Raw genomic sequence first — 16,085 nt, 5'->3', positions numbered from 1 at the left:
TCTTGTTTTTTGATGAAAACAGGCTTGAAAAAGTCATGAAACAAACTGTTTTGTGTAAAAGGACATTTACAATGAAAACAAACAACAACATTATATTCCCTCGGAAATCATCCATATCTATTAGATTTGGCTGGTTGTACTTAGATCCGAAGTGAAACACTTGGCTGTGATTCAGTCAGAAATGTGTACCAGCCACCAAAGCAGTGGCATAAATCTTAAGATCAGCCTGTATTGATAGGGCCTTGGCTACCGATTTGGAAACACGTGTGCATATCCATTTCCCTGACAGAGACTGATTGCACATGACTGGGGAGGTAATAGAATTGTCTTTAAGGGGCCGGACGTCATTTATTACAAGCAGAAGGTAGGCTACACCTGCGGTGCGTCCCATTACTCCAAATATCATTCCTCCTTTTGTCAAGTACCTCCTCTTCTCTATCATGGCTTATGGCAATTTCGTGGAACAGGTCAAATATCTTGCAATAGCTGATCATATTTACTGATGAACACTTGAAAAGTAAAAGGATTCCAATTGTATTACTATTACAGAGTTCAACCAGTTCACTAAACTAACAGCTTTATTCAGTATTCATTCACCTGGCCAATTCAAGCCAAGTAATTCTAAATCATTTTAAATACTCACCACAAGCTCGCAGCACAAGTGTACCAAGTTCACATCACACGTAACACTCAGGTTTGTATAGCAATATATCGGCTTTCTTCAACACCTCGTACAGTCAGTTCATGACCTTGAAATCTAAGTTTCAGTTGCTGTTTGTTCTATTGTCTGGCAGGAGAAGAGATGACAGAAACTGTATAAAAACAGATGTTGAAGTGAATTTTCAACAAGGAATGAATTATGTTATTGTTTGGAATGTGCTCTGCAAGACTCCAACAACTGCCCTACTGAGATAAGCCAAATACCTGAAATTTAATGACAACTTAGTGAAGAAAAGCTCCTTTTATTTCATTTACTTGAAATTCTTCATCTATTGAGTTCTCATCATTAATACTGACGTACAGTGTGTCCCAATTTTCCCCCTCTCTCATCATCCTCTCTTTTCCTCTCCTCTGTTCTTTCCTTAGCTTCTCAAAGTTTCTCGCTGGAAGGAAAGCAGCAGTAATAAAGACTTGGGAAGTACCCCGGGGAACTTATTATGTCGAGAGAACTAACAGCACAATGTTTCCTGCATTCTGCCTACCTGTTGGACTGTCTGCCATTGATCTGGGAGGCAGGTGTCAATATAGGAAAAGAAGGCAAGAAATCATTATCGTCATAAAATTGCTGTTGTAACACATGCATGCAGAGTACAACAATACAAGGAAGTGGGTAAATGAAATCAGTGCATTTTACAAATTACCAGATAGAAAACTCCTGAGAACAATGACTCATTGTCACTTTCCTCCCCAGATCGAATAATTAAATTATTAGAATTTTATGTCTAAAATGTAAATCACCTATGAAAGAACCTAGGAATACTTAAGGGATTCTCACTGTTGAGCGGGATAAGCAAATAATCAAAGCCACAGTGATGTGGGCAATTTAAAATAGGCATTTATTGCTTATTTGATACAACAGGGGAAAAAAATCTATCTAATTTGTGTCTACTCATGCAGTGTTTATTGTTTACTGTATTGTGAATTGCTAAGCACAAAACACATATTCCTATGTCAATTCAAATGTACAAATTATATTAATATAACATCAGTAATTACAATCATATTTGTCCCTCTAAAAGGGATGACCCCGCACTGCTTGCTAAGCTAAGCTATCAATTTTAGAAATGCAAATCCAGGTAACATGTCTTCTTTTATTCCTCATTCCATATGGTGCACCCCCATTATTACACCGCTGACATTCCCTTCCTGTCCTTAAATTAACATCTTATAGCCTATTAGCCGAAGCTTTGGGGACAATAGTGCCTGTCGACAATGCTTGCATTTTACAATGCATACATAGCTATTTGAATACCTAATGTTGAGAAAGACGAACGCCTGAAAAAAGTCAAATAAAACATGGACCTCGATTCTCTTTAAGTCGGATTTTCTTTTGATTTCTGGGATGAATTCCAAGTTTAGAAAAGCAACTGCAAGGGATGTGTTAAAAGTAGTAAAATTATTAGCATTTCCACTAATCGGATCCTCTCGTGATGTGTGTGGTTTTAAGTGTCTGGTGTCTGTCTGCTGTAAATGAACTGAGTAAATCCCTTCTGTCTGTAATATTTAAGTCTACCCTTCATCTATAAATGGAAACCAACAGGAAACTAGTGAGCAGAAACTTTCTCTTAGAGAAAGTTTGAATTTGAAGCTTGACAATTAAAACATGACCAATCATCTATATGCTTTTCTGCTCGTTTACGCTGCATTCAATCTATCCTCTCCAGTACTGTAGCACTGTGTTCTGCACATGCTGAATAAAACATAATACCATCATGAAGCCACTAGGGGTGTTTTGAGGCACAGACAGTATTAAAGCAGTCAACCTCAAAGGTGAACATGTGCACACACACACACACACACACACACTCACACACAATACCACAGTGACCACTGTCAGGCCGTTTTCCCTCTTAATAAGGCTTTGTCTTTAAGGGGGCTTGGAGGACAGGAGGTCACACAGGGTCAGACTGAGGCAAGGTCAGCCTACTCATCAGAGTTGTGCAAGGAAGTCTGGAGCCAATGTCAGTCCAAATCATATCTTTAAGATGCAGACAGAAAAGAAACAATGTGATTGTGTGTGTGCCCACAGAACGGTGTGTAATTGTTTGTACAGTAAGTATTATCTGAGCAGCTGCATGCTCTGTAACTCTCCCCTACTTCTCATACTCTACCTCTGCTGTCTCTGTCTGTCTCTTCACCACCTTGACAGTCACATGTTAATTCTTTAATCCAGCAGCTCATGACGTGTTAAAAACACGAAAGGAGACGGCTACCTAATCGCTCACTAATAGTAACGACAAATACCTGTCCCTGTCACCCGACGGGGAGGGGGTGGAGACGTGGAGGCGGTTGCAAGGAACCGGTAGTCGAACACATGGTGGAACACACATATACTCCCACACACTCACATCCTCCTAATTACCCAGGTCACTGGCTCAGTGGAAGAACACACACTGACTGGCCTTTTTTTCCTTCTCTGTACTGAGACTGAGGCTCCTGGCTGTGCCCTGAAAATACACTAACTTAGTGTTCCTGTCTCATTTGGCAACAGGGCACCCACACAACTCTCTATTCTGGGAGTGTCATTCAGAAAGGGTAGAAAGGGGGGAGAGGCTTATTTGGAAAGTTCTCTATGTTGTGCTGTGTTGTGCCTGTGCGGTCAGACCAGTCAGTGTCTCTAACTTCAATAATTGTGATTTATGCCCCAGACTTTCGTAGCATGTACATTGATGAGTCCTTGCGCGGCATCGACGAGTGACATATATTTTGTGTGCTCTGAGTGACCTGACCTGTCCACGAAACACCGACATACTGGTCTCTCCCCATTCATCTGCTGTTGTCACACACACACACACACACACACACACACACACACACACACACTCGAACTCAACAAACAGATCCGTGTGTCTCCAAATTTGCCAACGTGTAAGGCAAAGTGAGATATCACACAGTTCTGAGAGCAAAAAGGCAGAGATGAAAGCTTATATCAACTAGAATATAGAGGTACAACTCAAAAGAGAAACTAGGGCATCAGATGCCCCTGTTCTCTGATACATGCAGTGGTGACACTAACTTTTTCCCTGTGTTGATTTTGTCCTTGCTGCAGGATGCCTTGGATAAGAGTGTTGTATTCTCACAGGAGGACTATTTTAGCTAGTCTAAACCTCGAGTGGAACACTGAGTCTAATGACCAGGAGGATGGAAACAGAGGAGCGACCTGGACAAATAGTAGAATATATTTGGAATTTTTACAAATCCTCTGTGATTTATTTCGTTGGGTACGTGATGCTCAGTTTTGGGGAAGGGCAACGCTAGACAAATTAGACATTTCAATAGTAAAATAAAATGCCTTGTGTTCAATTATATTAGAATAAAATCAGTATTATTGCCGAAACAGTTTCCTGTGTATGACTAAAAAGCTGTCAAATATTAAATCCTCTAATCTAGAATTTGGTAGATGTTAAAATAGAGTGTGGATTGTAACATAATAATGCATATGAACTAAGATGAGCTCTTAGAGAACACTGTAGAACTTGAAGAAATCTGTTATGCTGTGCTGTATCTTTATTTGCATATTTACTGTTATATTTTCTACTCAAATGTCTTCAGTTTGGATTGACTTGACTATATTATCAGTTAATGACCTAATATGTATAGTTTTTACAGAGTTTCCAAACCAGATGAGTGAAGTTATGATATCATCCAGTCTTAGTCAATCTGTCGATCTGGGAGTGACAGCAATTATTTTGTTTAATTTCAGATTGCAGATTGTACCTTTAAATTAATACCAATAAAAATATTTTTGGTTTTCTTTGCTTTTTCATGAGGGATTAATGTTAAAAGAAATCTGCATACGGAGAAAGTGGTATCTGTTATCAAGTTATCTGTAAAGAGGTATACTGCAAAACATACAAATTCATACAATGCTTAACCTACAATGTTTATTCAGAGCATAATGTGTACACTTGGAAAACTGAGATGCTGAGAGGCATCACTTTTATCCACATGCTAGCATGACAAAACCTGCATCTGAATCAAATGAGGGGGATTATGCATTTTATCTACCTGCAGCACATAAGAACGACAGGCCAAAAGACACATGACACATATGGCAGGTGAGGAGGGTAAGGCTGATTGATCCCTTCTTCATCTCTAAAACGACTGTTTTTCCGCAGGAGACAACATTCAAACTTGTACAAAGCATTTCTCCTCACCTTGCATAAACAGCTTTAGGGGTAAAGAAGGGACAAGAAAAGGTGTTAGGATTGTGACACAAACTATGTATGCAAGTGCGCATGCACATAGACACACGCAAACACAAACCCCATACCCCCACACACTCCTTTGTAGATCTGATTGAATACAGAATCAAAACAAGACGGTTTTTAAAATGGTGTCTCTCAGACAGTACTTTCTACATCACAAAGAAGGAGGCAACACAAAAAGAAAGGAAAAGCTAAATTGAGTTTGAGTCCAAGGTCAGTGTGAAGCTGTCTGAACAAAAGTCGGAGATCTCCCAAAAAATATCTATCAACTTACAGAGAAGGCGCCCTTGTCCCGACCCCTGCAGAGTTGCTGGAAAGATGGTTTCCTGTAAAAAGTTTATCCGAGGGTATGGAAGATTAACGAGGGTGTTTTCATTGGCTGCTCTCTAGTTGTCTTGCAGTACTTAGAGGTGATAAGATCAGAATATTTATCGAGCCTCTTCTTCAGGTCATTTGCTATGTTAATTTTATGAGCTTGATGTTGCCTTTGTTTCGCGGTCATGTGTTATTCTTCCTGAACCCTGGAGCAGGGGGAAGAAACGGGGATTTGTATACTTAGCATGCAGTGTCTTCAAATTAGTCACCCATGCATAATTATTCATGCTGTGCAGGGGGGGGATGCAGTGGAACAACTAATTCTACTTACTCTCTGTGAAAATTTAAATCTATTATTTTTCAATCAGATCAGCCTCTTGTTTTCACACCTTGCTTTATTCATTGGGATAATGTATCATTATGAGACAAAAGTGTTCCCATACTGATTTCTCAGGGCAAAGAGAAGCCATGGGTTGATTTTTATGCTGAGACAAAATCTGTATTTGAACTGGATTAACATCAACCAATGATGAGATTAACCATGCATTCAGAGCAGCTGTAGAAATATGCTACTGTATTGGAAACTGTCCGTTTAGATTTTGTAGATGCTGCAGTAAATTGTTCCAATCAGAAAGAGGGATAACTAAAGATTGCTGTATATTTATGGGCAAAGCTGTAACTCTCCACTTGTTCCGACCACTGTCAAGTTCATTACATGATTGAGTTGAATGGATTGAAGCCCATCAAGCCTTGGAGGACTCCTATGATCATAAATCAAACAGGGAGGGTCAGGACATCAGGACAGGTCCAGCGGCATAAGCCAGAGCATCACTGAGTCCCGCTCAGTTCCCCATGAAATATCCATAAAAAGAAAACATTTAGCCAAAGATTAGATGATATGATGATGTGAACTCAGACGTATGTGGATACCTACTACATTGATAAAGCTGTCTGTGTGAGAGAGAATCCCCTATCATGACATCTGTGGGTTATTCATGGGAAATTACATTAATCTTTCAAAATGTTTTAAATCCCACCCTCCCTCCCTCTCTCTTTCTCTATCTTCAAGCACTCACCATTAATGCCTATATCAACCGCAAGAGCCAATTGTTAAAGAGAGGTTCTAAGTGCACAGCCAGATCGATATTGATAATGTTTAAAATGTGGTAGGAAAGAGAGCAAGAGTGGGGGAGAAAGAGAGAAAAAAAGCGAAAGGGAGACATAAATCTGCACGCGTTGAATAGGGGAGAGCAGCTGCAGTGGCCTCCGAGCTGTCCCCTTCACCTCTTTGGAAACATCATCAGCACTAATCAGGGCCCTGCTAAAGAAAATGGCCCTGCTTGATTTACACTTACTACCCTCTGCTGTGTAACTGAGAGAGACAGAAAAAGAGAGAAAAAAACTGTGGGAGAAAGAGGATGCATGGAAAAGCGACTAAAAAGGACAAGTGAGAAAATGAAGGGGGGTGGGACACAAGTTGGAGGGCACTAATAATAGCAGACATATAAATGTGGAGAGCCACATTCCTTCAAGGTCAACCTCAGGTGAAGCAAAAGGTTGTATAAAGGCCATGCTGGATGACGGTCATGTAGGCCTCAATGAGAGTCAATAACACCTCCCAGTCTGCTGTAGACGTGTGGGGGTCGCCCCTGCTCTCACATCAATTCGCTAGGCATGGACCACGGCAATAAAAGAGATGGAGAGAGACTTAGCCAGAGAGAAAGGGTGAGAAAAAAGAAAATGTACAGGCAGATTGTGAAACAGCTCGCCTTTCAACTACTAACTGCTTTTCATGTAAATGTCTTGGACTGACACTTCTTACACATCCCAGCCCCTACCACCCCCCCCCACCCCACCGCACACACACACTCCCTCTTTCTCTCCATCTCTTATACTCCAGTATACTCTGTGTCAGCAGAAGAAAAAAAGAGAGGGGAAGGCAAGGGAAGGGGCAGGAGGAGAGAGTGAGAAGGGAGTGAAGGAGGAGGGAGAAAAAAAAAAAAAACAGAGAAACAGGAGAAATCAGACTCTCGCCGGGGTTGGCGAAAGGTCAGTCCTGACAGGCTCGGAGGTTAAACTGCCGAGTTAAAATACTGTTCATTATCCTCTGCAGCCTCTTCCCAAATTCCCCTCTTTTGTGTCACAGTCAGTGCCCAGCATCAATGTTCCCCACCCCAGGATTTATTAGACATTGTTGAACAGCGAGAAAGGGGACCTTTTCTGTACAATAGTAGCAGGGATCCTATGGCAAGGACAATACTGCTGCCAACACAATTACAGAGTCTGGCTTGAGTTATAAGGGTTGTAGGACTGACACTGTGGTGTGTATGCGTGTGTGTCTTTCTGCGTGCAAGTACAGTAGGATGATAAATCCAATCAGCATGTGGTACATTAAAACTACAGTTTGTTTATGTTGACCTGACCTGCAAAAAGCATACTCAAAATGAATACAAATAAATAATATTTTACATTTCTGCATATTTAAAGCAACCTTATTGCAGTGCAGGAAATTTAATTAGTGCACATGAAAAGAACAAAGCTGGGGAATATCCATAACATGAATTAGGCTGAATCATATCATTCATTACTCACCAGAGAGCAATGAGATGTGACACATGGCAACAGACCCCTGCCTGAACCGGACAAATTAAAAACACTAGTAATTAGAGCTATGCAAAACATGTTGTAAGTTTATTACCTGATTTATGTGGCTTCCTGTTTATAAGGGCACAGTGAGCTGGCTATTCATCTTCCGCCTAGCATGCTTAAGATTCAGAATGGGTTTAAATGATTTATTAAATGAATAAACAAATAAATCACCTCACACCTAATTTCCCTAATGATATTAGAAATGACTAACTGTACAAATTGTGTAAAATATAAGCTACTATTAACCTGGAGCACCTTTCATTTCAGGGGTGCAAAACGTCCATCCATTTTCATTTGTGCAAAAAACAATAACATGATTAAAGATTTGACTCCTGACATTGATTCCACAAATAAAACACTTCACTCTCTTTGCTTAATAGAAGAGGGTCATACACCCAGTGTTGTCAGCAATATGACAAAGCCGCCCTATAGAACAGTCACTTCATGTGAGCCAGAGAGAAGTTTACTCAAACAAAACAAACCACCTAAAGTGCGCACGCTTCCCCCAACTCCAAACTTTCTTCTTATTCTGTTTCTGTTACAGTGCTCGTTCTGAATAACCCCGACCACCGTCTGAATTGTATATTTCTATTTAAAGAGACATACTGTTTTCATCTTTTGCCCCTCTACTCCCTAGGGGAATGAGTGGAATATAAAAAGCTAGACTTTAAATAACAAGAGACTGCCATCAGTTCCCCTGCTAGTCCGCACATTAGCCTCGTCTGTGAGTGAGCGTCTGACACCTACTAAAATGTTTCAGCTCTATGTGCGTATAAGAGCATAAATAATTCAAAATTAATCCCTGCTGAGGGGGACTACGGGAATCATAAATTATCTGAGTGTAGTCCCCTAATACAGTCCCAGGATTGGAACACCTATGGTAACAATCGAGCAGAGGTGCTCATTACACCTTGTGAAGAGATATCTTAACCTTTGAATATTACTTTATTTGAACACATGATGGTTGCTCGTATTAGTTGCTCAATGTGAGTGACTCAATATTTAATACAATGCAAAAGCTTACACTGTAGTGTATATGAAGTATGGAGGAAGATATCACGGGGTAATTCTAAATTGTAAATAGGTGCACAGTAACCCATATAATTACCCTCAAACACCATGTATCAGCTCTTTTACATTTTAATTACATACCCAAGACAACTACAAGACTAAACACACTTCATTTTGTCTAGTAGATTCATGCCCAAGAATCACGAACTGATAAAGCCATCAGCTCATGTAAATATTGTATATATGAGGGTAATATGTAGATGTGTGGAAACATAAATGTCTTCATAAAGAACGCAGAAAGCGTGAAAACAAAAAGAAGCCTGGACACCCCCATGGAGATGTTTTGTTGACATTTACAACGAGTTCCTCAAAAGGTTTGCCCATCACTCTGCGGCGACTCCAGGCTGCCCAGGAGGCAGTGATGGATGGCAGGCAGACAACACACTTAATCAATCCCAGCAGGGATGGAAATATTAATGCCAGGTAATTGAGAACACAATAGCGAGCACTATCATATAAAGAAGGTACATTTAGACACGCTGACATCTGGACACTGAGACATGGAAAGAAGTGGTTTAAAGTTGTACAGTAGATGTGATATTAACTAGACCTAGACAGTCCATTTAGAGACTGAGCATGAAAAAGTCCACTTTCAGACAGATGCAGCTACGGATACACCCATCATCCTTGAATTAAAAATAAAAGCTGGTAGTGCATGTTCTGTAAACTGGCAATGAATCACCTTGTATATATTTATAATATGAAAGACTAACACATTCACAAGTAGAGATGAAAATGCCAGTCTAAAGCATATCAAAGCTATATTAGATGTGTCTACTCTCATGTAGAAGGAAGATGTGAAAACACAAACTGATCCTCAATAAAAAAGGACTACTGTAGCGGGTAAAAGAGAGTGGCATTTGGTGAAGGGAGGGGAAAAATATCCGATTTAGAAAGTGGTAGGAAATATACATATCAAAGGAAAGACATGGAGATTTCCTTTGCCTGTGCATCCTATCCATGTATCCCCCCCCCCCTCCACTCCGTGAGTGAGCTGAGAGGGGTCTGTTGCAAATTCTCAGGTAAGAGAGCCAGAAACCTACTTATGATTCTCTGGTGTTCATAATCCATAGGTTCTATCAGCAGATTACTAGAAATAAAGTGTTGGGAGAGACGTAAAGCAGGACTCAGTATGCCAGATGAGACAATGTTGGTTTCAGTCTGCACTTCACTCCAATGTACATAATTAACAGCTTGTGTTGAGCTAGAGCTAAGACAAAAAATGTGGAGGGGGAACAGTTTAAATCTTCCCAGCAGGATATAGTAAAAAGTAATTTATGTTGCAATATGTCATAAATATCCCTTGTATCCAGTATAAAACCTATATAACATTAAAACCCTAAAATATATTATTATAGAATAAATCTATGAATTTTCATTAAAAAGTATATCACCACACCTAATAGCTTGATCTCTTACTCTCCCAGTCTGTCTCTAATTTCCTTTCACTCTGTTTTCTTGACTTTCCACCCTCTTAAGCACACCACTGGATGTGTGTAGGGCAATTCATTCGTCACACGGCTTTACCCATTAGAGGCGGACTGCTAAATGCTTCACCTTTTGATTTTGAGGAGGAGTACAGGATTTGTCAGGGGAAATGGGAAGGTGCTTTATTGCTCCAAATTTCATCACAATAAAGGCTTATGGGGAAGGTGGCACAATCGTTGCCCTATAAATGTCTCTGTGTAGATTACATGCTTCTTCCCCGACTAATCCTGGTAATTGATGAACTTCTATGCTGACGAGTTTTTTTATATTATTTTGTAATTTGTTTATTAATTAAGATAACACTTATTTTGGGACCTCAACCAAGTAAACACGATTATGTGCTCTGCGGGGTGAGTGTTCAGTGCGCTGACGTTCCCAAAGCAGCGAGCTGGCTGGCTGGCAGGCTGCTGCTGCCAGGGAATGTCTAATAGTCTTCCACTGAGAAGTTTAATTCATTTGCCATAAAGCTAAAAATAAACACAGTCACACTTAATTGGGCTCTGAATGTGAGCATTATTGAGTTGTTGACAAAAAGCAAGACCACAAATTAGAACCAAGGACCAACATTTAAACAGCTAAAACACTGTGTTAAGCACATGGATTTCAATTTTGTGTGTATTATTTATTATGAAAAGGGGGAGATAGAGCTATAAATACTGCACAGCAATAATGATGAGGCTTTAAACATTGTGATTAATTTCTAATAACTATGGGAAAGCAATAACAATTTATTTATTAACAGCTGATCATGAAGATAAAATTGTGTAGCGCAGTACATTGAATATATTGCGTTGATTATATTGTGTCAATTACTAATAGCAGATAATTATAGCATTCTGCAAACATTAACAATGTTTATATCTGTTGAGTATTTGTCTTGTGGAAAAACTAAGATATCATTGTGAAGTTTATTTTATGAGACGATTCAAAAGGTTTTCTCTCTTGTATACTATCACGGGTTACAGTCCTGGGATGAAACATTTGTGTATCGTTCAAGTTTATGATGCAGGGAGACTTTGAGGCAGGATGGGGGAGGGTTAGGATAAGAGAGAGAGAGAGAGAGAGAGAGAGAGAGAGAGAGAGAGAGAATCAAAAAGATTTCCATAAAAAAGTGGAATAAATAAGTGCCTGAGATACAACAATTTGGATTTACATATATTATCCAGCTCTATCTCTTTGGGATATTTTACAGTCCTGATATGCGAGGGGGAGCTGAGAGATAAACTAAATATGACCTATGCTCTGCAGGCTCAGCCAGAAAGAGCAGACGCCTGTAAGAATACTCAAGGAGCAGAGGAAAGGTTGAGAGGATGAGGACAAAAAGCCAGGGGAAGGAAGAAAAATGACACTAAAAGGGAGTCACGAACTGATTGATGTTCTGCTGTATTTGAAGATCAGTGGCAGCCTTGTGGTGGCAAGCACAGAGGTCAGCGAGTGTGTTTGTGTGTGTGTGTGTGTGTGTGTGTGTGTGTGTGTGTGTGTGTGTGTGTGTGTGTGTGTGTGTGTGTGCGTGAGTGCGTGTGTGTGTGTGTGCTTGCGCTTGCTTATTAGGGCGTGCAGCTTTCTTTGTCGGTTTCACTGTCTGGATTGTGCATGTACACGTGGGTGTGTGCAGGAACGTGTGTCCAGATTTGCTCTCCTGCTCTCCCACTATCCGTCTCTCTCTCTCGCTCCATTGTAGGAGACGCGACTCCTCAGTCACTGGGTGGCTGGGGGAAATCAGATGTGAGCAGAGAATAACATGCTCGATTTGGCCTGGCAGTGGAGCCGGGGCCGGATGAGAGGGGAGCACCATGATGTATCGACCCGTTTGCCAGCCGGATGTGGGCACATGGTGGCGGCCCTCTCTCTGCCTGTCAGCAAATACTTATTTTTCACCCAGTAGGAGTAGTGGTGTAAGTCGTGTGTGTCTCTGTGCGTGTGCATTTGTGTGGTCGGTGAAGGGAAAGGTGTGCGTGCTTTTGTACGTGAGGGGCGTTTTACTGTGCAATATACAAGTGATGTTTACTTAGCATTTGGTATGATTGTATCATTTGAATGCCCATGAATAGAATATGTGTGTGTGAATTTGTGTGGGTTGTAACTGGAGGCGGGGGGGCAGACATCGCAGGCGCAGCTGTTGCGTCACATGGAGGCATGGAAGCTGGCTGTTTCATCTCGTCACGGCAAACGCCCAAGCTTCTGCCTCTAACAAACAATTCCACACGAGGAACAAGTGGCTCTAACAAGAATCATTACACGTTTTGGCGTGTGTGTGTATGTGTGTGTGTGTGTGTGTGTGAGAACGTGTGCATTTTTGTGAGCTGCTGTGTGTGTCATGAATTTCTTTGGTGCAGGGGTTCACCGCCCTGTGCATGTGACCCACATCCTCAGCAGATTTTACTCCGTTTGCCCTCATCAAAAGACAGAGGACACACAGCTGTGGCCAACAAGAGAAAAACATGGAACTCTTCCAAATACGCCACATTGCTTTCTAACCTCCAACCTCTCACTTCAATTCACTTGTTGTGTGTGTTTAATGAACTACAGTGAGCCGTACTGCTTTCAAAATCCTACTATTTTATATGATATAGAAAAGTGGGGAGAGAAACAAGTGAAAAGGCATACTTCTAAAGGAAAATGCACAAAATATTATTACCCTCTCCACTCCCTTCCTCAGCAAAAAGGGTTTCAATTGAAGCCCAAGAACCTGGTATCGCCATCTAGCACCACATATTGGCAGCATACAAGGCAGCCTGAAGGTTTCAACACATTCACACACCACACACATACACACACACAAGCACAAGCCTCCGCACTAAAGACCTCTTTTCAGCTCGCGTCGAGGGAAGTGGGCTGGGGAGGCCCTTTGATGTGGGAACACCGAGGTCAGAGAGAACAGTCTGTGCAGCGCTAAATTCCATCCCCCACAACAGTTCCTTTTTCACTTTGCTACTGGCTTCGGTTTGTGAAGCCTGTCTTCAAAACAAGTTTAAAAAAAGAATTTTGCACAGTGAATATGTAGGAGTGCAGAATGGATGAATGCCATGTTTCAGGCTGTAGTCACCACATTCCCCTTAAAAGTCTGCAGTCTGTTGTATTTAAGGTTTCCCCCCTGTATACACTTATTGGCCTTTTGTTTCTGGAACCAAGGGAAAACGCAAAAGGTCTAACCAGCTCATAAACTATTCTCAAATGTCATGTCTTATTAGACGCAAATGGAAGGAAACGTTTGGCTCACTCAGCCTGCCGAGTCAATGAATTTGTCAAAATTTTATGATAATTCATTCAATTACTCTTTAGACATTTAAATGATGTGGGGAGTGAGGGAGGAGGTGATGAGGGTCAGTTGAAGAGAGAAGAGAAAGAGAAGAAGAGGGGGAGTGAAGGAGGGGGAGGAGAAGAGGGATTGGGGAATAATCCTGCTCTTGATATTACACTCCCTCCAGAGGCCTTTTAAGGGCTCCATATCACAGTGTGAGGCCTCCTAAACTTCTCTCCCCCTACTTACAAACTCAGCAGCCAGTCCACCCCCCTCTCTCCAAACACCTCTGTTCACAACTTATTCGCCTTACACAGACTGTACAAACACATCTATTGCTGAACCCCTGTAGTAATTATAACACATGCATATTTATTCGAAATATTATATCTGGTTTGAACACAGTATTTGAAAAGATTCAACCGGGATGTCGATGTAGGCATTCACATTAATATACAAAAAAACACATTTGGACATTTTTTTCTCGTCTTCCCCTTTCGTTTCTGGGAGAACGACAATAAAAAGGCCTGCTGCTCTTCTCGACCCTTGCCCTCTGATCCCTGAAGGTCTCCCACTGCCTGAGCTGGAGGTGGAGGAAGGAGAGGTGGGAATGGAGGGGTGATAAAAGGCATGGATATGGTGGGGCCCAGAGAACAGCTCCCTCTGTCAGACCAGCTGAGGCTGCACCATGGGTAAGCTCCCCCTCTAGTGTTCACTGGCCTCTCTCGTGTGTTTTCCTACTCCCACAGAAAGACAAGTTTTCATTCACTGCCTAAATGTGTTGTTAATTTAAACACAGACACTCATTGTAAATTCAAATGGAAATAACTGGTACAAAAGATCTGCTTTCATTCAAATGTCACATGCTACAACAAGTGTCCACAAGATGCTCCACTGTCCATCACTAGAGTGCACTTCAGTTGGGTACAGCTCAAGTGTAATACAGTCAAGTTTCTAAAGATTTTTAGCAGATAATAAATTTCATTCTCACTCTCCTTCTCCACCATGCTTTTTCCTGTAACTAAAGGTATCACAATGAACTATTATGTAACCTCAGAATAACTAACAAGTAATAAGAAAACCACTGACGAATTCATTTCTGACATTTGACACCACACTCTTAGCATACAATTAGCATCAACTTACAATTAAATTTGCCTGTGTGGTGACGTTGCCTGGGCAGCTTCTTTCTCTCACAGGATTGGCTTTTGCTGTGAGCAGTCACAGCATCTGGTCACTATTGCCTCATAACCAAGCATTGTGTTTCACATTCACATCTAAGCCATACTAGTGCCTCCTATTCTATCTTAGCCACGCCTGAGGGCATGCTAATTACCTTCTCTCTCGCTCTAAATTAACCAACTTTCACTGGGACTGTCGCCACTTTCAATCCAGCATTGATAGCAGACGGAGAGGAGGGAGTAAGTGAGAGAGAAGGAAAGGGAGGGCGGAGCAAAGGGTGAAAATAGAAACAAACCAATAATCTTCTACACTGCCTCCTAAACGAGAGCCACTCTGTCCCTAATGTAGACAAGTCATTTTGTACAAGCCGTTAAAGCCCACTGGGCCAGGCGACCATGCAGTGCAGAGCCGCCTGTTTCAAAGATCTTTTGCAATCAGTTACACAATGGACCCCCTCATTTTATGCTGCTACATCATAAAAGTGCTCCTTTTGTTACATTTCCATCCTTAAAAGGGTCTTAATCCCCAGCCTTTCAGGCCGGTCTATGGCAAATTCCTAAGGGACATCCCATTCGCTGCAAGGGCTGGAGTGACCCACTCAGAAACCAGCATGCAGGGCTTTGAGCTTTTCTTCTGCTGCCACTCTCCAGAGAACATTAAATCGTACTTTTCATCCCCCTCACCATAGGGGGAAGCCCCTTAATGATGACAGAGAAAGAGAAATTCCTCCACTCTGTCCTATGACACCATTCTGCTGTCAAGCAGGCGTCTCGGCGGACAGAGAATCAAACATGGCTTCCTGCAGGTGGAACGCCAATGAAGGTCACGGTACAGTCCAAAGAGGAGAGAAGGAGAGAAGCAGGGAGTGAGGGGGAGAAAGAAAGAGAGAGGGAGGCAGTCCTTCAGAGGGAGCCCTGCCTTTCCTGTGTAAATTAAGTCATCTACTGAAAAAAGGTTAAAAAAAAAAAACACTGGCAGCTTTCATTCTATCATACTTCATTTGTTATTCAACCATTAGATTTTAGATTTCAACCTGTTTTACTCTTTGTCAATGCTCCACATAATGTGGATTCCACTAACACAGCACTTTAATAGATATATATTCTTATATTGCGGTGCATGCTCCACAATCTCTATTTTACCCAAGATTGTTTTGGTTTCTGTTTAAAGCCCCATTCTTTTTGTCTCCCTTCTTCTAGCTGCTGGAGTTT

At 41.4% G+C, this 16,085-nt stretch overlaps 1 protein-coding gene and 1 long non-coding RNA gene across 4 annotated transcripts in view; both read right to left on the bottom strand.

Annotated features, from left to right (window-relative positions):
- Nucleotides 1–16,085, bottom strand: part of LOC123960804 (probable E3 ubiquitin-protein ligase HERC2) — a 313,987-nt gene that overhangs the window by 147,824 nt on the left and 150,078 nt on the right. The gene's annotated exons all lie outside the window — the stretch shown is intronic.
- LOC123960806 lies at nt 14,045–15,056 on the bottom strand. Its single transcript, XR_006822604.1, has 2 exons — nt 14,839–15,056; nt 14,045–14,429 (listed from the first exon to the last, which is right to left on the bottom strand). It is a non-coding gene; the product is annotated as an uncharacterized LOC123960806 (long non-coding RNA).

The sequence above is a fragment of the Micropterus dolomieu genome, linkage group LG21 (assembly GCF_021292245.1).
Source record: "Micropterus dolomieu isolate WLL.071019.BEF.003 ecotype Adirondacks linkage group LG21, ASM2129224v1, whole genome shotgun sequence".
In the NCBI taxonomy this organism is placed as follows: Eukaryota; Metazoa; Chordata; class Actinopteri; order Centrarchiformes; family Centrarchidae; genus Micropterus; species Micropterus dolomieu.
The sequence above is the reverse complement of the archived record's forward strand: the minus strand, read 5'-3'. Positions and strand labels throughout refer to the sequence as shown.